Below are 24,342 nucleotides of genomic sequence, written 5' to 3' on the forward strand. Positions count from 1 at the left end.
ACCTTAGTCCACTTAGAGTCAGATATCCACCATTCGAGCACAAATAGTTGGCTAGTCATTTTGTTTTTACTATTGTCACAAATAAGAAATGTTAGATAGCAAGATAGTCAATAAGCGAGGAGTGGGTGTGTCCTCAAAAGAAGGACACGGTATTAAAAATGACCACATGCTCTACCATCTAGATGAATGATTAGAGAACAAGCTATGCTCAGACTACGGACACACTGTTCTGAGTTCAGTGAAACTCAGGGTCACTCAAACTACCGCACATACGGTACCCCTCCAAGAAGTCACAGGGCTTTGCCAGTGAAGGATTGAACCGGAGCAGGACCCACCTGGGCACTTTCTACCAAAGGGCCATTGTCGACCAGAAACAAAACTGTCTCTACAGTACAGATTTAATACAGCTGACATTACCAGATAAAATAAAATAAAATAGGACCTGTGGTAAACGTAGGCCAAGTGAATTGTTCTTTGCAGAGTCCTATCAGAAACCAGTTTTCACACACTCAAATAGCCTGCATTACGTGTTCAGGGTACACAGGCCTACACACTACAAGCTAGCACGGTGTAGCCAGTGCTTCTAGAGTATGGGCCTGGAATCAGCTGGGTTTGAACCTAACTGCATTAGTTATGATCTGTGTCACTTAGGTCAAATTATTGAACTTGTCTGAGTCTCTGGGTCCTCCTCTGTAAAAAGAGACTAGTAATCTAGGACGTGTCCCCCTGGCACCAACCCCCATGCTTAGGATAAACATAACCCAGTGGAAGAGGAGCTCAACTCATGGGTGGCGTGCAGCTCACAGTGGAACTGTGCTGGCACAGAGTCCTCGTAGCCACAGGATCCAGAGTGCTGTGTCATTGGAAACACTGAGGCTGTTACAAGTGCAATCACCTTATGTCCCAGGGGGATGATTGACAATGAATGTTAACTTTCCTGTCTCGATGGGTTTTTGTTTTCCCGTGTTTTAGTGTGCTTGTTTTTGTTAGTCTGTTTGTCTTTTATTGTCTGCTACTTGGTTTGATGCTGTTGTTAGGGTTGTCGGTCTTATTGGAGTTTTGAATTTGCCATACTATGACTGCCAAAGGAAACTAGAGTCATGCATATCCCGGGGACAACCAGGAACCCTTAGTCCTGATCACGTGGCCCTGCTCATACTCACCTTCATGAAAGGCTCAGGAAGATAAGGATGCTACAGCAAAGTGTGGTGAAGAAAGCAGACGGTGCCCGGCTATCAATCAGAATAGTGTCTGGGGTCTTAAAGCTTTGTATTCAAACAAGCAGCCATCTAATCAAGGAGTCAACTAAGCCCACACGGAAGAAGCACATCAGCTTGTGTCCTCTAAAGAAGACAATAACAAAATTAAAATATGACTTAGGGAAAATTAGGAACACCCAATTTCTAGTCAGAGTAAGCCGAGGGCCACAGGCTAAGGTCTTGAACAGCTTTACCATGCAGTGGGGATCATTATAATCGTGATTAGACTGATCGGCCTTGTGCTGGGTTAGTTGACTTCCCTCTTGACTCAACCTGAAATTCTTCTAGGTGCAAGTATTTTTTGCTGGTTCTATGACAAAAATGTCCCCGTCCCCGGCCTTTTATATATCCACAGCAGTCTTTTCTTTCTTACTTACTCTTTGTATTTTTTATCTTTGTATTATTATTATTTTATCCTTACCACTTGATTTCGTTTCTGTTTTTCTTGTTGTTTCTGTTCTGGCTTTCCAGTTTGGGAAGCACAGAAGGAGTCGATGCACAGAGATAAGAACTGATGCAAGGGTTTGTAGGGAGGCAGGGGTGCGGGTGGGAGATAGGGAGCATGAGGGGGCGGGGGTGGGGTGGGGAGCAAACAATGTATGTGGGAGGGGGAAGGAGCACTAGAATTGATGGTGATTACACAAATCATTTAAACAGTGATTTAACCTACGAGCCAGTCAGGGTGCATTGTAGCAAAGATGAAGCATACAACTCTCCTCTAGTTCCTAATGTTCTCCCCCCCACCCCCCCGCACTATCATGATCCCAATTCTACCTTACAAATCCGGCTAGACCAGAGGATGTACACTGGTACAGATAGGAACAGGAAACACAGGGAATCCAGGACAGATGATCCCTTCAGGACCAGGGGTGAGAGTGGCAATACCAGGAGGGTGGGGTGGAAAGGGGGAACCGATTATAAGGATCTACATATAACCTCCTCCTGGGGCACGGACAGAAAAGTGGGTGAGGGGAGATGTCTGACAGTGTAAGGCATGACAAAAAAATAATTTTAAAGTTATCAAGGGTTCATGAGGGAGGTGGAGCAGGGTGGGAGGGGGAAAATGATTAGCTGATGCCAGGGGCTTACGTGGAGAGCAAATATTTTGAAAATGATGAGGGTAACGAATGTACAAGTGTGCTTTACACAATTGATATATGTTTGGATTGTGATAAGAGTTGTATGAGCCCCCAATAAAATGATTTTTAAAAAGTGATTTAACCATGGGGGGGTTTAAAATTGATTGTGGTGATGACTGTACAACTCTTCTTGATATGACTGATATTATTGAGTTGTGTGGTATGTGGATTAAGTGCCAATAAAAAAATTTTTAAGACTAGCAACAGTACCCATCTCAGGGGTAGAGAGGGCACTGAGAGATTTCTTGCCTTGCGAGCAGGAGATCTGTGTTTGCTTCCTGGTCAACGCAGTTCCCCTGCCAGTGGAGGCTTGTGTGTTGCTGTCACATTGAACAGCCTTCTGTGAAATTTCCAGACTAAGACTGGGAAGAAAGGTCTGGTAGTCTACTTCTGAAAATTAGCAAATAAAACCTCAGTGAGTCACAACAGTCCTATTTGCAACCCGTCACGGAGATGGCTCAGGACCGCTCGTGTTTGCTTGTGCATGAAGCTGTCGTGAGTGGGGGACCTACTCCAGGCCAGGTGACACCACAGTTTCAGGGGTTTGTTGGAGGAAAGAAATCTGTGTCCCTAGGAACATAGTCAATGCTCAATAAAGGCCAGTTATCTATTAATCCCATTGTTGACATACCTATGGCACCTGGTGGAACCTGTGGCTTGGCCTTGCCCCAGGCAGTGTTCAAAGTCTGGATTTGGTTGTTCTTTGGTGATGTGAGTAGGAGGGCCTCTGGACAGGGTGACTAGGCTAGGGACCTGCTCTAGCTCCAGCTGCGTACCTGCTCCAGGCGTTTCTCCTCTGTGACCAGCTCTTTTGTGGCCTAATCAGGGAATCACAACCCAGCCCCCACCAAGTCACCTGGCAGAGTGGCCAGTTGGTGAGTGTGGCACAGGCTTTACGATGAAGGGTGCCGATGAAGGGTGCCGGCAGGGATTTTACAGCATCTCTGGGGAGTGCTAAACTATGGGGAGGGGGAAGAACTGTGTGAAGGACAGTAAAAAATGTCATAAAAACCAAGTCAAGCCATCACTAAGTCTCTGTAGTTCACAGTGCTGAATAGTGCTAAATTCCAAACCAAAAAGGGGAGAAGGGAGGGAAGGGGAGGGGAGGGGAGACAGGAGAGGACCAAATATTTGTAGCCTAATGTCTGTGGCCTCAGACACCTGGTTTGGAACCCCATCACCACCTGTGTTGCATTCAACCTGCGAAAAAGCCCAGGAAGGAAATCCAGTGGAGGGGGCCAGAAAAGGGGGGGCTCCTGACCCCCTCAGGTCAAACAGCAGGCTGTAAAGGACTCTCTTCAAAACAGACATATTACTTCCCAAGATTGAGGCCACCTCAAAGGAAAGGCCACGCAGCGGTTGTTCCCAGCAAGGGTTATACTACATGGCTATTAGGGGGAATGGGAACAGCTCACGATTCTGGCCAATGACAGGAAATAAGGTCAAGTAAAGATAACAGGTCTTTGAATGAAGGAGGCTTTAAACACTCATCCTGGCCTCACGGCTTAGCAGCAAGTAAGAATTATGGAAATGAAGCCTTGGGTTAGCTTGCTCCCTTTAAGCTGGACTCCCCAAACACCCCCATCCCCCTGCCCCCAAGCATGTGCCAGAGGCCCGGGCCCCTGGTGAGGAGCGCACCTGCTTCCTCCCACCTTCCGCTTGTTGTGTCCACTCCTTCTCCATGGCCCTTGCTGTTGTGTCTAGTGAGATCTGCGCTGGGGTCGTCTGGCAAGGCGCGGTCTTGCCAGTAGCATGTTTGGTCACTTGGGCTGTAAATGTGTGTAGCTTTGAAGGTCAAGCTTGGATTAGTCCCGTCTGAATGGGGATGGGAGCTTGGAGACCCCGGCATTTCTACTTTACCACAGTTCTCAAGGATGAAAAGGCTTGACTTAATTCAACAAGACGGCCGATCAGTTTGGGGAGGGAGAAGACACAACATCAAACGGCTGTTTGCCATTTGGAAAAACACCTGGCGGTTAGCCTGGTCACTGTCCCTGTCCCCCCCTCCCAGCTCCCGCTTCCCAGGATGGGCAGACGGATTGGACTGTGTATAAGCAGCTCCTTTGCCTCCCTGCTGGAGGGCAGAGGAACGGGTGCAAGAGAGAGAATAGAGAACTGAAGGGGAAAGGTAAGCCAAGCAATCAATGATATCAGTAGAAACTGATCAAGTCAGTCAGCCAACTGGTTATTCCACAAATAGCCAGCTGGTTGACCACACGCAACCTTTTTGATACCTGCTGTCCTTGGTCTGGGGTCCTGGTGATGTGCCTGGGTACCGAACTCGGCGGCCAGTGCTCATCTGCTAACCACAGGTTGGAAGTTTGAATCCACCCAGAGGTGCCTCAGGAGACAGTCCTGGAGGTCTACTTTGGAAATATTCACCTTCGAAAGCCCCACCGAGCAGTTCTACCCTGACACGTGAGTTCCACTGCGTTAGACATTAGTTTCTGATGCGCACGACGGTGGATGCAGATTAACAGCTGGAGAAAGATTCTTTGTGCTCTGGGAGTGCTTCTTTTTTGTGAATTGACATTTAAAAAGACCTTGATTCTGACCGTTAAACTAGGACTTGGTCTACTTGTTGAAAGCGTTCAGCAGTTCAGCAGAGCATGGCACTAGCTGTTCGGTGCCATTGGTTCTGACTCCTGTACCACATAACGAGACACTAACCAGTCCTATGACATACTCATAACGAATCTGATGTGTGAATCCATTCTTGCAGCCACGGTGTCCATCTGTCTTGCTGAGGCGCTTCCTCATTTCCACCCACCCTCTACCAAGAATGACGCTCTTCTTCAGGGACTGGTGATAACATGTCCAAAGTACATGAGGTGACATCTTGCCACCCTCACTTCTAAGGCACATTCTGCCAGAACCTCTTCAAACATGGAGTTTTTGGGTTCTACTGGGAAGCCCATGGCACATTTAATATCCTTTGCCAACACCATAATTCAAGGGCATCGATTCTTGTTGGAGCTTTCTTGTTTATTGTTCACGTGTCACATGCACATGAGGGGATTGAAAAGACTATGGTTGGGGTCAGGTGCACCTTATTCTGCAAAGCCACATCTTTGTTTTTTATAAACTTTAAAGAGATGGGATGCACGTTTGCAGCTATTTCTCTTCATTTTGAGTCATACCACATTAGCAAATGCAGATCTTTACCCCATTCAAGTCGTTACGGTCAGCTCTGCTTTGAGGAGGCAGCTGGTCCTTCGTGGTCTTTTGCAGGTTTTCCAGCTAGATGGGCTCATCTTTGGGCACCGTATCAGACAGCGGTCCCTGCTGTTCATTAGATTTTCACTGGCCGCTCTTTTCAGAAGCAGAATGCCAGGTCCTTCTTCCTAGTCTGCGAAGTGTGGAGGCTCTGCTGAACCCTGCCCGCGCGCAACTGGTGAGCCTGCTGCTGTTCGAAATACTGATGGCATGGTTTCCAGCCTCGCAGCAACGTGCAGGCCACCACAGAACTCAAACTGACAGATGAGGGACGAGGTGGGGGAGGGGGGAGGGGGGCGGGCACTTACAAGAGTCAAATTAAAGATGCTGAACCTGGGGTCAGGCTGCCTGAGTGTGCCTCCAAGCAGTTTTGTGTAAGCAGCTTTGGCAAGTTGCTTTCTAATCTTTTGTTTTCTCATCTATAAAATGGGGTAATATCTTAGGCTGGGCTCTGTAAAGAAGTAAAACCAGTAAAACACACACACACACACACACACACACACACACACACACACCGTGGACTTGGGAATTATAATCCTCTATAACCATATGAGATATTTCTGAGAGAGAGAGAGAGAGAATGAATGTGTATGAATGTAATCTCAAGAGAATATCTCACATGGTTTAGAAGCTTGCAGTTCACATGCATCTGTAGGATAGTGGGCTGCACACAGAGCTGCTAAGCACAAGGTCGTGAGTCAAGGCCGCCAGCCACTCCGGGAGAGAGATGAGCCTGTCTACTCCTGTGAAGATTCCCAATCTCAGAAACCCAAAGGGGCAGTTTTCTCCTATCCCATAGTGTCACCAGGAACCAGAATGGGCTCTATAGCAGTGAGGTAGTTAGCTCTCTTTGAGCCCATGGGCACAGGCTCCAGATTCTGCACGTACATGAGGCAGGGTTTAGTCTGTGGTGTGGCAGCATGGAGGAAGATGTGCTGGAATGGGCGACGCTCTCTCCATCTGCGTAGCCTGCATATACGCTCGTTGGTGTCGAAAAAGAGCCTATAAACTCAGAAGTTTCCAAATTACTGATAGTATTTCTGTTATCTGGAGCATTATCTGAAACCCTGCTGAGTTTCCTTATTATGGTTTGGTTTTAAACAGATCTTTGGTTTCTGTGAGTTTTCCCTGGATTCAAAATATAATCCCAGGATCTTACGATTCTGGAGTATTTAAAGATTTTTAATATACCCCAATAAAATGATTAAAAGAATAAAGATTTTTAATATGAATAAAAAAGCAATTGGGCCTCTACTCAAACACTCCCTAAATGCATGAATACCTTCTTTTATTAAATTGGAACTCTATGATGCTCGCTCTCCCGACACAACGGCTGGAGCCAAAGTGGGTGAACAAGTAAATGTGGTGAAGAAAGCTGATGGTGCCCGGCTATCAAAAGAGATAGTGACTGGGGTCTTAAAGGCTTGAAGATAAACAAGCGGCCATCTAGCTCAGAAGCAACAAAGTCCACATGGAAGAACACACCAGCCTGTGTGATCGAGTGGTCCCAAAGGGATCAGTTACCAGGCATCAAAGAACAAAAAATCATATCATTGACTGCACACCTCCATGATAGGATCGCTGAAGACAAATGGGTGCATAAGCAAATGTGGTGAAGAAAGCTGATGGTGCCCGGCTATCAAAAGAGATAGTGTCTGGGGTCTTAAAGGCTTGAAGGTGAACAAGCGGCCATCTAGCTCAGAAGCAAATAAGCCCACATGGAAGAAGCACACCGGCCAGTGCGATCACGAGGTGCCCAAGGGACCAGGTATAAGGCATCATGCAAAAAAAAAAAAAAGATATAAGTGTGTGTATGTATGTGTATATATGTGTATATATATCATATTAAATGAAGGGGGAAGTGCAGAGTGGGGACCCAAGGCCCAAGTGTCGGCCAATGGAGATCCCCTCATAGAGGGGTTTAGGAGAGGAGATGGGTTAATTAGGGTGTGAGGTAGTATCGATGAAGAACACAGCTTTCCCCCAGATCCTGGATGCTTCCTCCCCCCAACTACCATGATCCGAATTCTACCTTGCAGGCCTGGATAGGAAAGAGGCTGTACACTGGTACATATGAAGGCTGGAGGTACAGGGAATCCAGGGTGGATGATACCTTCAGGACCAAGGGTGTGAGGGACGATGCTGGGAGAGTGGAGGGTGAGTGGGTTGGAAAGGGGGAAGTGATTACAAGGATCCACATGTGACCTCTTCCCTGGGAGAGGGACAGCAGAGAAGGGGGGAAGGGAGACTCCGGCTAGGGCAAGATATGACAAAACAACGATGTATAAATTACCAAGGGCATATGAGGGAGGGGGTAATGGGGAAGGAGGAGGGGAAAAAAAAGAGGACCTGATGCAAGGGGCTTAAGTGGAGAGCAAATGCCTTGAGAATGATTGGGGCAGGGAATGTATGGATGTGCTTTATACAATTGATGTATGTATATGTATGGATTGTGGTAAGAGTTGTTTGAGTCCCTAATAAAATGTAAAAGAAGAAAAGAGAAAAAAATGATTAGGGCAAAGACTGTACAGATGTGCTTTATACAATTGATGTATGTATATGTATGAACTGTGAAAAGAATTGTATCAGCCCCAATAAATTGTTAAAAAACAAACCAAAAAAAAGCAATTCATGTCCTTGAAAGAAAGTGAATGAGTATTAACCAACACAATAAAATAAAAACTACAGGTATTTCTACTCCTTAGAGATTACCATTGTCCACATGTTGGCGAATTGCTGTATGCTTTGCAACTTTTCGCCTAATTACATATATCAAATGGCTTTTGGCATCGTTCGCCATGCCGTGTCATGTTTAATGGCAACAGAGCCTCTCATTGACGGGGCCCCTAAACAACCCTCCTGTATGGATACTCAGACTGCCTCCGAAGTTTCCACTTTTAAATAATATCATTGTTACATCATTCACATCCCCAAACGGGGTTTCCAGCTTTGGGACCTTCATGTCACATCTGCTGAAACCTGTAGCTTTCCCCCTCCCCTCAATGAGAACGTCCTCTCTGCCAAGGATACACTTTTAAGAGATCGGGATGTTAAACCCCGCTCATTGACCAGTGGGGTTGTTTCCACGACAGCTGGTTGTGTGTGTGTGTGTGTCTGTGTCTGTGTGTGTGTGTGCGAGGGTGTGTGTGTGTGTGTGTGTGTCTGTGTGTGTGTGTGAGGGTGTGTGTCTGTGTGTGTGTGTGCGAGGGTGTGTGTCTGTGTGTGTGTGTGTGTCTGTGTGTGTGTGTCTGTGTGTGTGTGTGAGGGTGTGTGTCTGTGTGTGTGTGTGTGTCTGTGTGTGTGTGTCTGTGTGTGTGTGTCTGTGTGTGTGTGTGTGTGTGTGTGTGTGTGTGTGTGTGTGTGTTTCAAAGAGGCCTTCTCATCCTTTTCCCTTTCCCCTTTGTCGCGGGCAATGTCTTTACGGCAGCAGGGTCCCTACTTTTCCCAGGGTTCCCAGACAAGGGGAAGCTTCACGTGCTCTGGCCAGTCTCTGAGCCCCTTTGGACACTGGTCCCCTCTGGTGTTGGGAAGAATGGACCAGGCGTTTTCCTGGGTCACGGGGGTGAAGGACTTCATTTGCAGTTGAGTGCAGGTGGTGGAACACAGGCGTGGGAGGTCAGTGAGTTCCAGAAGCATCAGGTCAACGGCTCAGTAAAAAGCAGCAGCTCAGGAGAGGGCTGGGAGGGCTCCCGGGGGGATTCTGGCCTGCTTTCCCAGACCTTAAGACCTCGGCTGGTCCTGTACAAAATTGCCAAATTAGTAAAGAGGATCTTCAGGACCCTTTTTTGCCCGGGTAAAACATAGGATGGTCATACATTTCCTGGGACACCTGGCTCCCATTGAGCTAGGTGCTCAGACCATAGTTTATTTAATGTATTTTTTAAAATTAATCATTTTATTGGAGGAGTTCTTACAAATCTTCTAACAATCCATCATTCAATAGTATCAAGCACACTTGCACCTATGTGGCCGTCAACAGGCCATTATAGAGAGAAGGTGTCTGGCTAGAGCAGTGTGTGCTTTTCTACTAATCTACAGGTTGGTGGGTTGAGCACATCCAGGACTTACCAGTGTCTTCTAAGAAGAAGGAGCTGGGAATCTGCTTCTGTAAAGCTTCCAGCCAGAAAAATCCCGTGGGACACTTCTATTCTAGCATACGGCTGGCCACAAATCAGACTGACTGTCCATGGCTGTTGTTTTTGTGGTTGCTTGTTTACATGTCGTTGTCCTCCCCCCATTGTTAGCTAGATATTGGCCCAACCCCTGTTAGTAGACAGAGGTCAGCAAGGAGACCATGATGATGGCAGGGGTAAGAGTCTTTCCTTTGCGCAGAGCTGGTATTTACAGATGGCTTAGACAAGACGCATCTAGATCAGGTGTCAGCAAACTTTGGAGACTGAAGAGCCAATCCTGTTTCTCACAACAATTTAAAATTCACTTGAGAGCCATAAATATATTTTTACAAACAAATGAAATCACCATTAGCTGGATCATAACCTTTAAAGATACTAAATTTTACTGCAGAGCCACATGTAAGTACTGTAAGAGCCGCATATGTCTGAGAGCCCTGATTTAGATGAAGCACCACTAGTAAAATTACTTGTTAGTTCAGGATCCTGTATTAATATTTGCTAAACCTGCCAAACCCAGAAAAGTTGGATCAGGCATAGCTGGAGGCTTTGCCTAGCTGAGCTGGAACTGCTGACACGCTGTTAAGCAAGAGGCACTTTGGGTTGGCTCTCTGTTGAGTTCTATGGTGAAGGTAAAATTTAATAGGCCCAAATTCCTGGCCCGGTACTGTGATGGCGAATCCATTCTTTGCTGGAGTCAAAAGTCTCATCTTTTTTCCATAGAGAGACTGATGCTTTCTAACTACTGACCTTGTGGATCACAGCCCAACGTATGACCACGAGGCCACCAGGGCTCCTCATGCCCGTCCACTCTTTACCACTCAGCTTGGAGGAGCCTCAGGGGGACTTGAGCTCATGGACTCTGTTTAATCCTTCTGTCACATGCTCTGGTGGCCTTGTGATTTTTTCCCCTTATTATAAAGGTTGTGGCATGATTTTCAGTTGTGTTTGTCTCTCCTGTGGATTGAAAGCTTTAGGAGGCAGAAACATGGCATGCCTGTGGCCAACACAGAGCTTGGTACTTGGTAGGGACTTGGCACTCGGTAAGGACTCACTGCCCACAGGATCAGCACTGTGACTGTTTTAGGTGGGATCACTGTCCATCTAGGATTGCACGTTCTGGTTGCTGCCTACTGCCCTGGTAGTATTTAATATGTCATATTGCAGTAGAAATATATATTCGGCATTTGCCTAGTCAATGTTTTTCCCATGTACAATTCAGTGACATTAACCAGTTGTGTAACCATCACCAGACTCTGTCCCTTGACCGGTCAGTGCCTCCTAAACAGCGACTTTCCCTTCACCCCTCCCTCCACCCTGCAACCTGGAATAAACTCTGATCTCTCCCCACATGCCTACCATGATTATTCATAGCCCCTTTCACTCTCAAAGAATCCGAGTTCTATGCTCAATTATATTGTCACCCTTTGATTTTCTCATTCTCATTCTCATGAGGCTAGCTCTGTTCAGGGACTAGACTTAAGCCCCCACCCCCACCCCTCCCTCTCTTTCCTTCCTGTAGTGGAGTAACCAACATGGCAGTCCTCATCTCTTGAGTTTCACTTTTAAAAATTAATAAAATGGCACAAAGAACGCATTCATTTTATAAAGAGCTGTACACAGAAAAATAAAGAGAAAATAATTACCTAGCATTTTACTACTCAACTACCATTAATGAAGTCAATTTGGCCTATGCTCTTGAGATATCTATTTTCATAAAATGGGATTATGCCATTCATATTATTTTGCAATATGCTTTTTTTGCAATATGCTTTTTTATATCATATTTTCCCACACTAATAAAAATACTTTCCAAGTCATTTTTGGTGATCGCCTGGTAATTTTATTGTACAGAAATGGAACAGAAACCCTTTAGCCAGTTGTGATTGGTACTGGTGTTGGTTCATTACTCAGAAAGTTAAGTCAAAGAATCAGGAAAAAAAATGAATGATAAAAAAGTAAAAATGGATATGACAAAATAATGATTTGTAAATTATCAAGGGCTGGTGAGGGAGAGGTGAGGGAGGGGAAAAAGAGGACTTGATGCAAAGGGCTTAAGTGGAGAGCAAATGCTTTGAAAGTGATTAGGTCAAAGAATGTACAGATGTGCTTTATACAATTGATGTATGTATGGATTGTGATAAGAGTTGTATGAGTCCCTAATAATAATAAAAAAAGAAAATATTAAAAATAGGAATCACTTAAAAAAAGTAAAAATGAAGTGGGTGAATGGAGACATTGGACAATGTAAGACATGACAAATTAATAATAATTTATAATTATTAAGGGTTTGTGAAGGAGGGGGTAGGGAGGGAAGGAGTAGGGAGGAAGGAGAAAATGAGGAGCTAATATCAAGGGCTCAAGTAGAAAGAAAGCGTTCTGAGAATGGTGATGGCAACAATTGTACAAATGTGCTTGACACAATGGATATATGTGTGGGTTGTGATAAGAGTTGTATGATCCCCCATTAAAGTGATTTTTAAAACAAAAAGTATAAATAATTAAAATGTATTTTAACATCAAATTTTATTTTTTGGGTAAAGCATTTAAATGTATATTCATGCTTCAATTTTTCAATGTAGGTGTCAGGGCTCTCTTTAGATCTCAATATTGGAGTTGTGGGTTCATGTTTTCTTATACCAATCATTCAGGAGCTTATTCACGGGACCTCTATGAAATGCCTTTCCTAATCCGGGTCCCGGGATGCCCTTCAGCTAGTAAGTATTCAATAAACGGATGACGTTGTTGTTGTTCAGTGCCATCAAGTCAATTCTGACCCCCATCAACCCTGTGCACAGCAGAACAAACACTGCCTGGTCCTGTGCCGTCCTCACAATTATTCCTAGGCTTGAGCCCACTGCTGCAGTCACCATGTCAATCCATCCTCATTTTTGCTGCCCCTCCATGATGTCCAAGCACGATGTCTTTCTTCAAGGACTGATCTCTCCTCACATGTCCAATGGGTAATGAACACAAATTTTTGCTTATACCATAGAAATAGGCTCTTAACCGTTTACACCCTCCGCCCACACCCATACCCAAACTGCTCTACATATTTACACATATGAGTGAGCAGGTTCGTGGCTGGCAGGAATGAGAAAGATGAAGCAGGGATTGCCATAACGGAGCCCATGGAAGATTCCCAGAGGTCAGAGGCTTTACTCATGGGGCCATAATCCAGGGAGAGAAGGAGTCAGTGAGAACTGTCCGCTGGCCTGAATTTGTGTCCCAACACCACCTCAGACCACCTGTTAGATTACTTCTGAGCCTGAATTTTCTTTGTTGTAGGCTGCGGTTATAACTATATCTACTGAGGGTGTCAGACAGTCAAAAAAGGAATTTCTACAATGTCCTAAGTAAGAACCAAACAACAACAGTATCCTCAATCTGTGATCCCAAGAAGACTGTCAGTCTGGTTGGGTAGATGGATGTCTCCACAGCCTGACTTCACTAGAAAAGTCCAGTCTTCAGTAAAGGAGCCTCACCAGGTAGAAATCTTCTAAGACAGGGTCCATGATGATGTGGGTTCAGCAGTCCACGAGGGCATTTCTAGTCTGTCCTGTCATGTCACTGTGACTCAGTGGACTCGGCGGCAGTGAGCGAGTGAGTGCAAGGGGCCACAGTCATCCACGGCAGCATCCGCTTTGCTATGGAAGTGTAAACCTCTTAAATGATCTGGAAATTGGGAGCCTGCTTGTGTGAAGCAAAAACCTGTTTGAGGACAGAGGCCAACAAAAGCGCACAACAGGAATAATAAACAAAATAAACTTGATACCTTTAACGATGTCCAACAGGTAGAGTCAGTTCTGCTTCCAAAGACAATGCATCCTCATTCAAAGACCAACAAGTATAATTTTTCATGACTTCAGAGTTTCAACTTCATTCTAATTTCCACCTATTCAGCATGCTTCCTGGATATACCCATTTGGAGCAGCCCCTCCCGATGTGAGCAGCTAACATGAGATGAGAAGTTAGGGGACCAGGAGGACATTAGCGGTGGGCTCTGGAGGCCACAGGCTATGGAAAACATGAGTGAACAGGGGTGAATGGTACTTTCAGAGTGAGAACCTAGTAAGTCTATCCTTTACATAGAGGGTGGAATTCCAGGTGAATCTTTGCTAGGTCCAAGCCCATGGCTGGACCCACTCCGAGAAGAAGAAGAAAGTGTTCTTCATGAGGAGAATGAATAGGACACAAGGTTGCAGGCCATGGACTTGCCTTGGCTTGCCCATCTTCTCGGCAAGACAAGCGGTTATTAGAGATGAGAGGCTGGCGATGACTCTCTCTGTCTGGGGACAGGTTGTCTGCATTTCTAGGAGACAGCTCCTTCCCAAGGGGAGAGAAGAAGGTGCCAGATTGCGGAAGAGTCCAATTATTGGCAGCTCTGTTTTACAGCATGCTTGTCTTTGAGTGAAGGATGTGTTATAGAATTAAACTTGGATACTTTTAATTAACATAAAAGAATCTCAGTTCTCATGTGCTGTATGCATGTAAAAAAGGGATGATTTTTTACACACGTCTTAGGAAATGGCTTCCTGGCTGCTTTGATGTTTCGAGTGTCTTCCTGGGTCCCACGGAAAACTGTGAACACTTGATTGCAGAAGTAGGCTTCTCTAATGAATTTGTCTTTTGAATAGTTTCCCTCTCCCACCCCAATTTCTTGGAGTTGCTGTCAGGTGCTGTGGAATCGGTCTAGATCCAGAGTAACCGTACATGCGTCACCTTCACGACCATGTCTGTGTTTGAGTCCAAGGTTGAAATCACTGTGTCAGTTGATCTCATTGAGGGTTCGCTGTTTTTCATTGGCCCTCCACTTTACCAAGCATGATGTCCTTTCCCAGGGACTGGTTCTTCCTGATAACAGGTCAAAGAATATGAGATGTAGTCTTGCCATCCTCACTTCTAAGGAACATACTGGCTGTATTTCTTCCAGCACAGCTTTGTTTGTCCTTCTGGAAGTCCATAGCATATTCAATATTCTTGGCCAATGCTATAATTCAAAGGCATCACTTCTATGCTGGTCTCCCCTATTCATTGTCCATCTTTCACATGCACATGAGACATGACTGGCAATATCAGGGCTTGGGTCAGGTGCATCCTAGACTTCAAGGTGACATCTTTGATTTGGAATATTTTAAACCAGTGTTTTCCTTCCCAGTGAGGAGGAAGGCAAAGGGCCAGAAGACAGAGAAATTTTCCAGTGTCTCTCTGAAAGAAAGACCACACCCCAGGAAGGCAGGTTGGACTTCACTTTCACACTGGTTCAAGTTGACATAAAATCTAACCACCACAGGTTGATCATGGGTCCAAATAACATGAAATCCGTGATAATGTCAATCTTTTATCCATTTATCGTGTGTAAGGATTTTTATTTCCTTAATACTTGTGGTATAATTAAAATGTTTCAGATTAAAAAAAGAAAATCCTTAATGTTACTATCAAAGGTAGCTCTTTCCACCAACGTGTTTTTGTGATCACATTGGAGAGACTGACTGGGCCATGGCCTTCTGTGTTTTCGGCTGCCTCCTAAGATTTTCTTTACCTTGTTATTCTGAATTTGTTGAAGGTTTACAAAATAGATAATCAGTTTTACATCCAACAACCATACACACTTTGTTTCACTATAACCCTTGCAATGTCCTCAACGACATCTCCAATGTCACTTCTCCCTGGTTGCAGTTTCTGTTTCCCCTTCTCTCCTAACCCTCTGAACTTTGCTCTTGAGCAGGTGCAACACCTCTGATCGCAAATGACTGATAATTCTGCCTCAGGAGTGGGGTTAGTCCACTGTCTCAGGGGTCCCACTTGTCTCTATGAGACCAGTAAGCCTAGTCTCTTGTGATGTTGATGTTTTCCTCCCACTTTATCTGGGACCTTCTAACATGGTCCTTCCTAGTGCAGTTGTTGGTGGAAACTGGGCACCGTCTGATTCATCTGGTGTCAGAGCTGTGGAGAATAGTGTTTGTGGGGTCAATTCGTTCATTGGACTAATAGCTTCCACATATCACTAAATGTCATCCCGCTTCTTTCCTGTAAATGGGGAGAGACCATAGATGCCCTTAGATGGCTGCTCAGGAGCTTCGAGGACTCCAGTTGATACTCACCGGGTAGGATGTAGACTCTGTCTTTGTGAACTATGTTGCGGCAGTAAACTTTGGTGTCCTCTGAGACTAGGGTCCTGATCCCCCAGGTCCAGTGTTTCATTCCCTCTAGGGCAGCGGTTCTCAACCTGTAGGGGTTGAATGACTCTTTTACAGGGGGTCGAATGACTCTTTTATAGGGGTCGAATGACTCTTTGGGGGTCAAATGACTCTTTTACAGGGGTCACCTAAGACCATCGGAAAACACATATTTCCAGTGATTGGGGGTCGCTTGAGGAACTGTATTAAAGGGTTGAGGTATTAGGAAGGTTGAGAACCACTGCTCTAGGGCTTTGGTTATTTCTAAGAAGTTGCCTCCTGCCCATAAGGTTTTCTTGGCTGCAGTCTTTATAGAAGCAGATCCCTGGGTCTTCCTCCCAGAGAAGGCCTGGTGTGATCTAATTGGTGACCTTTGGGTTAACAGCTGAAAACTTGTTTTTTCACCAGGGCTCCTTGTGGGCATTTTACCAGGGCCAAATCCCTGTGACAGGAATGTTCTAGGTGCTTCAGATATATGTAAAGCCCAGCACTTGAGTGGTTCTGTGCTTGATGGCTAATGGTTTGGAGGACTATTCTGATCTTGAACTTTTCGTAAACCAATGAGCTAATACCATTAACTCAGGACTGGGACTAGACCATCTGGTAAGTGGGGTTCCCATTCAAGTTCTAATCTGAGCTCTGCTGTAGGCAAATTGTATGATCCCCAGAGTAAGCTAATCAATCGTCCTGTGGAGAAATAAGCCCCTTTTCAGAGGACTTCGGGTGGAGAATAAAATCAGCTAATGTGGATAAAGTGTCAAGTGGCTGATAGTGATCCAATTTCTTCCATCCCCAGGAACTCACCGCATTTTAAAACAAACACCAACAAACAAAGCAAACAACCTGAAGATGCTACAGGGACTCACATCCATTTGGATACTAAGAACAACTTGGTTCTCTTGAGATAGACGACAGAACTTTACAAGACCATTGACTTCCTTGCATCAAGTATCTGGTTTTGAACAATCATAAACGGTTACTGTACTGAGTAACTTGGCCACGGATAATATCCTTTCCAGGGACTTTTCCCTCTTGACAAGTTCAAGAATATGAGACTAAGTCTCTCTATCCTTGCTTCTGAGGAACATTCTGGCTATGCTTCTTCTAACACAGGTTGTTTGTTCTTGTCTGTGGTAATTAAATTATTCATCAACGCCATAGTTCAAATGAATGGATTTGACTTTGATTATTATTCAGTGTCTGGCTTTCACACACATATGAGGAGATACAAAATATGGCTTGAATCAGGCATACTTTAGTCCTCAAATTAATCTCCTTGTTTTTCAACAGTTTAAAGATGTCTTGTGCAGCAGATTTACCCAATGCAATGTGTTGTTTTGATATCTTTTAAAAATCATTTTATTGGGGGCTCATACAATCGTTATCACTATCCATACATACATCTATTGTGTCAAGCACATTTGTATATTTGTTACCATCATTATTCTGAAAACATTTGCTTTCTACTTGAGCCCTTATTGACTGCTCATTTCCCCCTCCCTCCCCACTCCTCCTACTTCATGAACCCTTCATCATTCATAAATTATTATTATTTTATCATATGTTACACTGTCCAACATCTCCCCCCGCCCTCTTCTCTGCTGTCCATCCCCCAGGGAGGAGGCTATATGTAGATTCTTGTAATCAGTTCCCCCTTCCTGCCCCACATTCCCTCCATCCTCCAGGCATCTCCACTCTCACCACTGGTCCTGGAGGAGTCATCTGTCCTGGATTCCCTGTGTTTCCAGTTGCTATCTGTACCAGTGTACATCCTCTGGTCTAGCCAGATTTGTAAGGTAGAATTGGCATCATGATAGTGGGGGGAGGATGTATTTAAGAACTAGAGGAAAGTTATGTTTCTTCGTTGCTATCCTGCACCCTGACTGGCTCATCTCCTCCCCCCAACCCTTCAGTAAGGGGGTGTCCAGTTGGCTGCCGATGGGCTTTGAATCTCCACTCTGCACTCACCCATTACCGATGGGCTTTGAGTCTCTACTCTACACTCACACATTTACAATGATATGATTTTTTGTTCCTTGATGCTTGATACCTGGTCCCTTCGGCAGCTCATGGTCAGACAGGCTGGTGTGCTTCTTCCATGTGGGCTTTGATGCTTCTCAGCTAGATGGCCGCTTGTTTATCTTCAAGCCTTTAAGACCCCAGACACTATATCTTTTGATAGTCAGTCACCGTCAGCTTTCTTCACCACATTTGCTAATGCACACATTTTTCTTCAGCAATCATATCGGGAAGGTGTGTATCCTGGAATGCCAGTTTAATAGAACAACATGTTCTTGCATTGAGTAAGTGCTTGAGTGGAGGTCCAATGTCCATTTGCTGCCTTAGTACTAAACCTACAAATATATGTACATAGATCTGTTTCCCCACACTCTTACATAAATAAATTTACATATGTACATTCCAGTCTTTAGACCCCTGTAAATACTCTTTGTCACCTAGTTCTTTCCTCTATTTCCTTACACTTTCTTCTTGTTCCACTATCATGCTCAGCCTTCATTTGGGTTTCAGTAATTTCTCTCGGTTACCTTGCCCTTGCTGAATCCCTACCAGGCCTCTCACACACTCCTTACCACTGATTTGGATCACTTGTTGCTCCCCTGTCCTTGGTTTGGTCAGCACCACCTCCTTACCTCCTCCTCCCCCTCTCCCATGTCCCCCTGGAACCATTGGTCCCATTGTTTTCTCCTCCAGACTATTCATCCAGTCTATCTTATCTGGATAGATCTGTAGGGATAATAATATGCACCAAAAATCAAGCCATAGCAAGATAGGCAATGGGTGAGAACACAGCGATGACAAGAAAGGAAACCAATTACCCATAGAAGAATAAATTAATTAAAAGAAAAAATTTAGAAAGAAAGAAAAACCTGTAAATAGATCAAGGTCTGATTTTTGATCTCTAGGCATGTCCTTCAGTCAGGTCCAATGGGGTATCATGCTTTGACCCCAGAGTCTGTCCTTTGTACTCCCTCAGGGACTCCCTGCTCTGCATCCATGGTTGCTCTGCCGCATGCTTTTAGTGGTTTGTCTCAGTGTCACAGGGTCAGTCTGGTCCATTCCCGACACTGAATCTCCAGTGTTGTCCGCCTTAGGGTCCTGGGCCATCAAGGGATGATTTGTCTTGTAGTGGGATAAGCCATATTGTCCACTCTACCCACTGGCTCTTCAGAGTGGGGATATTGTCCTCCAGGCCTGATGGGCCAGGATGTACTCCACTCTCTCTTCCTCCCCCTGTTTTGATCTCTTGACTGCTGCTTCCATGAGCATTGACTGTGGATCCAAACAAGAGAAAATCCTTGACAGTGTCAACCATTTCTCCACTTATCATGATGTTGACTATGGATCCAGTTTGGAGAATTTGGATTTTATTTACACTGAGTTGTAATCCAGACTGAAGCCTGAGGTCCTTGATTCTCATTAACAAGTACTTCAAGTCCTCCTCAAATCTAGAAAGTAAAGTTATGTCATCTGCATACCCAGAGTTATTCATACATCTTCTTCTAAGATTGATGCCACATTCTTCTTTGTAAAATCCAGTTTCTCTGATTATTTGCTCAGCCTACAGATTGAATAAGCATGGGGAGAGGATACAATCCTGACACATCTTTCTTGATTTTAAACCTTGCAGTAGTCCCTTGTTCTGTTCACACAATCGTCTATTGACCCACGCGTAGGTTGTGCATGAGTTTAATCGAGTGTTCTGGGATCCTCATCCTTCTCCAAGCTGTTCATAGTGTGCTATTGTCCACACAGTCAAATGCCTTTGCACAGTCAAGAAAACACAAGTAAACACCTGTCTAGTTGTCCCTGCTTTCAGTCAATACCCACCTGCTGTTAGTGGTGATATCCCAGTTGCACCTTTATTTCCTAACTAAAGCCCGACTTTGGGGCAGCTCCCTGTCAGTGTGCTGCTGTAGAAGGGCAGCAAAGGGGAGGAACGGCCTCGATGAGAGGAATGGCTGCAGAGGCCGCAGCAAATGGGCCCAAGCAGAACAATTGCGAGGATGGTGCAGGACCAGGCAGTGTTTTGTCCTGTTGTACACAGGGTTGCTATGAGTTGGAACTGACTCAATGGCACCTAACAACCACAACAAGAATGGGTTATACACTGGGTGGCTAACCACAGGTCAGCAGTTCAAAATCACCAGCTGCCGTGTGGGGGAAAGGTGAGGCTTTCTACTTACTTAAAGATTTAATCTCAGAAACCCACTGGGAAGTTCTACTCTGTCCTATTGGGTTGCTATTAATCAGGATCGACTGGGTGTAGTCAATTTTTCAATACCCCTGCACTTCACCAGATTGAACGCACAGGAATTAGATCAACTATATCTGTGAGGGGCAGCTCTATTGTGTCCTGGTCACTGAGAGGCTATGAGTCGGCACAGACTCAAAGGCAGTGAGCTTGCTTTTTGGGTAAGAAGGAAGAGATTGTTATCAGCCAAAATAGGGCCAAGGGTCGACTATGGGTCGGACCATCAGTTGCTCATATGCAAGTTCAGGTGGAAGCCGAAGAAAATTAAAACTAGTCCACGAGAACCAAAATTGGACCTTGAGTCTATCCCACCTGAATTTCAAAAACATTTCCAGGACAGATGTCACGGATTGAACACTAATGACAGAAGACCTGCTGAACATTGAAGAACATCATACACAAGGGAAGCCAAGGTCATGTACAACAAGGAAGAAAGTGGAGACCAAAGCAGATGTCAGAAGAGAGGCTGAAAATTGCTCTCGAATGTCAAGGAGCTAAAGCAAATGGAAGAAGTGATGAGGTCAAAGAACTGAAAAGAAAATTTCAAAGGGAAGCTCAAGAAGACAAAGTGAAATATTATAATGAAATTTGTGAAAGCCTGGAGTTAGGAAGCCAAAAAAGAAAAACATGCTCAGCATAGCTCAAGCCGAAAGAACTGAAGAAAACATTCAAGCCTTGCGTTGCAATATGGAAGGGTTTGGTAGAAGGAATGTACCGAAATCACTGTACCAAAAAGACTGGTGCACATGTATCCATTTCAAGAGGTAGGTAGCATGTTATCAAAGACGTATGGTTCTGATGAAAGAAGTGTTTCAACATCTTATTCATTAGTGTCACGAAATTTGGAAATTTGGTTACCTGGCCAACTGCCCGAAAAAGATCGATGTTTGTGTCCATTCCATAGAAAAGACACGCCAAAGAGTGTGAAAATTATCGAACAATATCGTTAATATTACATGCTGGTAAGGTTTTGCTGAAGATAATTAAAATATGATATCAGTAGTAATTAACAATACATCAGAAGAAGCTATAGTGTGAGAGATATCTTTGTGACATCAGGTGAATATAGGTTGAAAGCTACCAGAAATACGTTTACTTCTGTTTTATTAATTATGCAAAGGCATCAGACTGCATGGCCCATAACAATCTATGGATAGAATTTCAAAAAATGATATTTGCAGAACACAGTTCATTGTCCTCATGAGAACCTGTTCATAGAATAAAAGGGGAGTCATTTGAATAAAATGAGAGAATATTGCGTGATTTAAAATCAAGAAATGTGTGTGTCAGCATTGTGTTCTTTTACAATGCTTATTCCATCTGCGTGCTGAGCAAATAGTATTAGAAGCTGAAGAAGAAGGTGGCATAAGGTTTGTAAGAAGGCTTATGTGATAGGCAGACAACATACTCTTGCTTGCTGAAAGTGAAGAGGACATGAAGCATTTACTGATGATGACCCCAAACTATAGACTTCAATATAGATTGCAACTCAGTGTTAAAGAAACAAAAATTCTCCCAACTGGACCAATAGGCAATATCCCGATAAACAAAGAAAAGATTAAAGTTGTCAAAGATCTCACAATCAATGCTCATGGAAGCAGTAGTCAAGAAACCAAATTATATATTGCACTGGGCCAACCTGTTGCACAATGCATCTTTAAAACGTGAAAGAGCAAAGACGCCCCTTTGTGCTCCTGACCTCAGCCATGGTATTTTCAGTGGTCTTCTATACAGGTGAAAGCTGGACAATGAAGAAGGAAGACTGTGGAAGAATCGATGCCTATGAGTTCTGGTGGTGTCCAAGAACAGTGACAGTTCTGTCGCCTGCCACTAGAGCAAGCAAACCTGTCTTGTAAGCAGAATGCACCTTAGAAATGAGGATGGCGAGACCGTGTTTCACAACCTTTGGCCTTGTTGGCCGGAGGGACCGATCCCTGGGAAAGGGCATCGTGGAAGTGGACATCGAAGGCTACGGATCGATGCTGTGGCTCTACATGGGCTCCTACAGAACAAAGGTGAGGCTATAGAAGGAGGCAGTGCTTCCTTCTGTTGGACACAGGTTCACTATGAATCGTAACGGACTCAACGGCACCTGACAATGACAATTCTTTATACAGAGAGACAAGTGATTAACAATAGGTATATATTGACATTTGGAAGGATAAGGGAGGTTCAAAAGATTCATGGAAACATTTTATTTTCTCATAATTTCATTTTTCCACAAATGTTTTAAAGACTCCTCATATTACCTAGAGCGAGGCTGTACTGACTGGTCTGATCCCACATTTTGTGTTGTCGAGCTTCTGGGACTGTGTAACCTTGGGACAGGAAGGCTGTTGGCTCAAAGACTGCAAGGGAAAGTCAAGAGATGGGAGTGATGATGATTTACTCGGTTGTTAAATTCTCAAGTGCAAGAAGCATGTGCCTTGCATCCTTGTAATTCCAGTTCCTTATATAGAAATATATTTGTTTAGGTCAACTAAATGTAGAGTTGTACAAATGCCTTTGCAGTGGTATCTGGCCAATTTTCTTTCTTTCTTTCTATTTGTTTTAAATCATTTTATTGGGGGCTCATACAACTCTTATCACAATCCATACATACATCATCAATTATATAAAGCACATTTGTACATTTATTACCCTCATCATTCTCAAAACATTTGCTCTCCATGTAAACCCCTAGCATCAGCTCCTCATTTTCTCCCCTCCCTCATGAACCCTTGATAATTTATAAATTATTATTTTGTCATTTCTTACACTGATGTTTCCCTTCACCCACTTTCTGTTGTCTGTCCCCCAGGGAGGAGGTTATATGTAGATCCTTATAATCAGTTCCCTCTCTCTACCCCACCATCTCTCCACCTTCCTGGTATCACCACTCTCATCACTGGTTCTGAAGGGATCATCCATCCTGGATTGCCTGTGTTTCCAGTTCCTATCTGTACCAGTGTACATCCTCTGATCTAACCAGATGTGTAAGGTAGAATTGAGATCATGATAGTGGGTGGGGAGGAAGCATTTAGGAACTAGAGGAAAGTTGTATGTTTCATCATTGCTATATTGAACCGTGACTGGCTCATCTCCTCCCCACGACCCTTCTGTAAGGGGATGTCTAGTTGCCTACAAATGGGCTTTGGGTCTCTACTCCGCACCCCTCCCCCATTCACAATGATATGATTTTTTGTTCTTTGATGCCTGACACCTCATCCCCTTGACACCTCATGATCACACAAGCTGGTGTGCTTCTTCCATGTGGGCTTTGTTGCTTCTGAGCTAGATGGCCACTTGCTTACCTTCAAGTCTTTAAGACCCTAGATGCTATATCTTTTGATAGCCGTGCACCATCAGCTTTCTTCACCACATTTCCTTATGCACCCGCTTTGTCTTCGGCAATCATGTTGGGAAGGTGAGCATCATGGAATGCCAGTTTAATAGAACAAAGTATTCTTGCATTGAGGGAGTACTTGAGTGGAGGCCTAATGTCCATCTGCTACCGTAATACTAAATCTATACACATATGCACATAGATCTATTTCCCCATCCTCATATATAAATATATTTGCATACGTACATGCCTTTATTTAGACCTCTATAAATGCCTTTTGTCTCCTAGTTCTTTCCTCTGACTTTCCTCTTTTCCCACTATCATGCTCACCCTTCGTTTGGGTTACAGTAATTCCTCTTGTTTACATTGCCCTTGATCATGCCTTACCAGGCCTCCTATACCCTCCTCACTACCAATTTGGATCACTTGTTGTTCCCTTGTCCCTGGGTTTATTAACACCACTTCCTTTCCTCCCACCTCCTCCTCTCCCATGTCCCCCGGGAACTGTTGGTTCCATTGTTTTCTCCTTCAGATTGTTCATCCAGCCTATCTTATTTAGACAGACCTGCAGAGATCAAAACATGCACAAAAACAAGACAGAGAAAAACCAAGCAACAAAAGAAAACAAAACAACAATAACAAAAAGCCAATGACTAAACAAAACAAAGCAAAAAACACAACACAAAAACAACAAAAAAGAAAAGCTTGTAGTTAATTCAAGGACTGTTTCTTGGTCTTTAGGAGTGTTTTCCAGTTGAATCTGATGGGGTGCCACACCCTGGCCCCAAAGTCTATTTTTGGTGTTCCCTGGGGACTTCGTT

This window comes from Tenrec ecaudatus, chromosome 16 (genome assembly GCF_050624435.1).
Source record: "Tenrec ecaudatus isolate mTenEca1 chromosome 16, mTenEca1.hap1, whole genome shotgun sequence".
Lineage (NCBI taxonomy): Eukaryota > Metazoa > Chordata > Mammalia > Afrosoricida > Tenrecidae > Tenrec > Tenrec ecaudatus.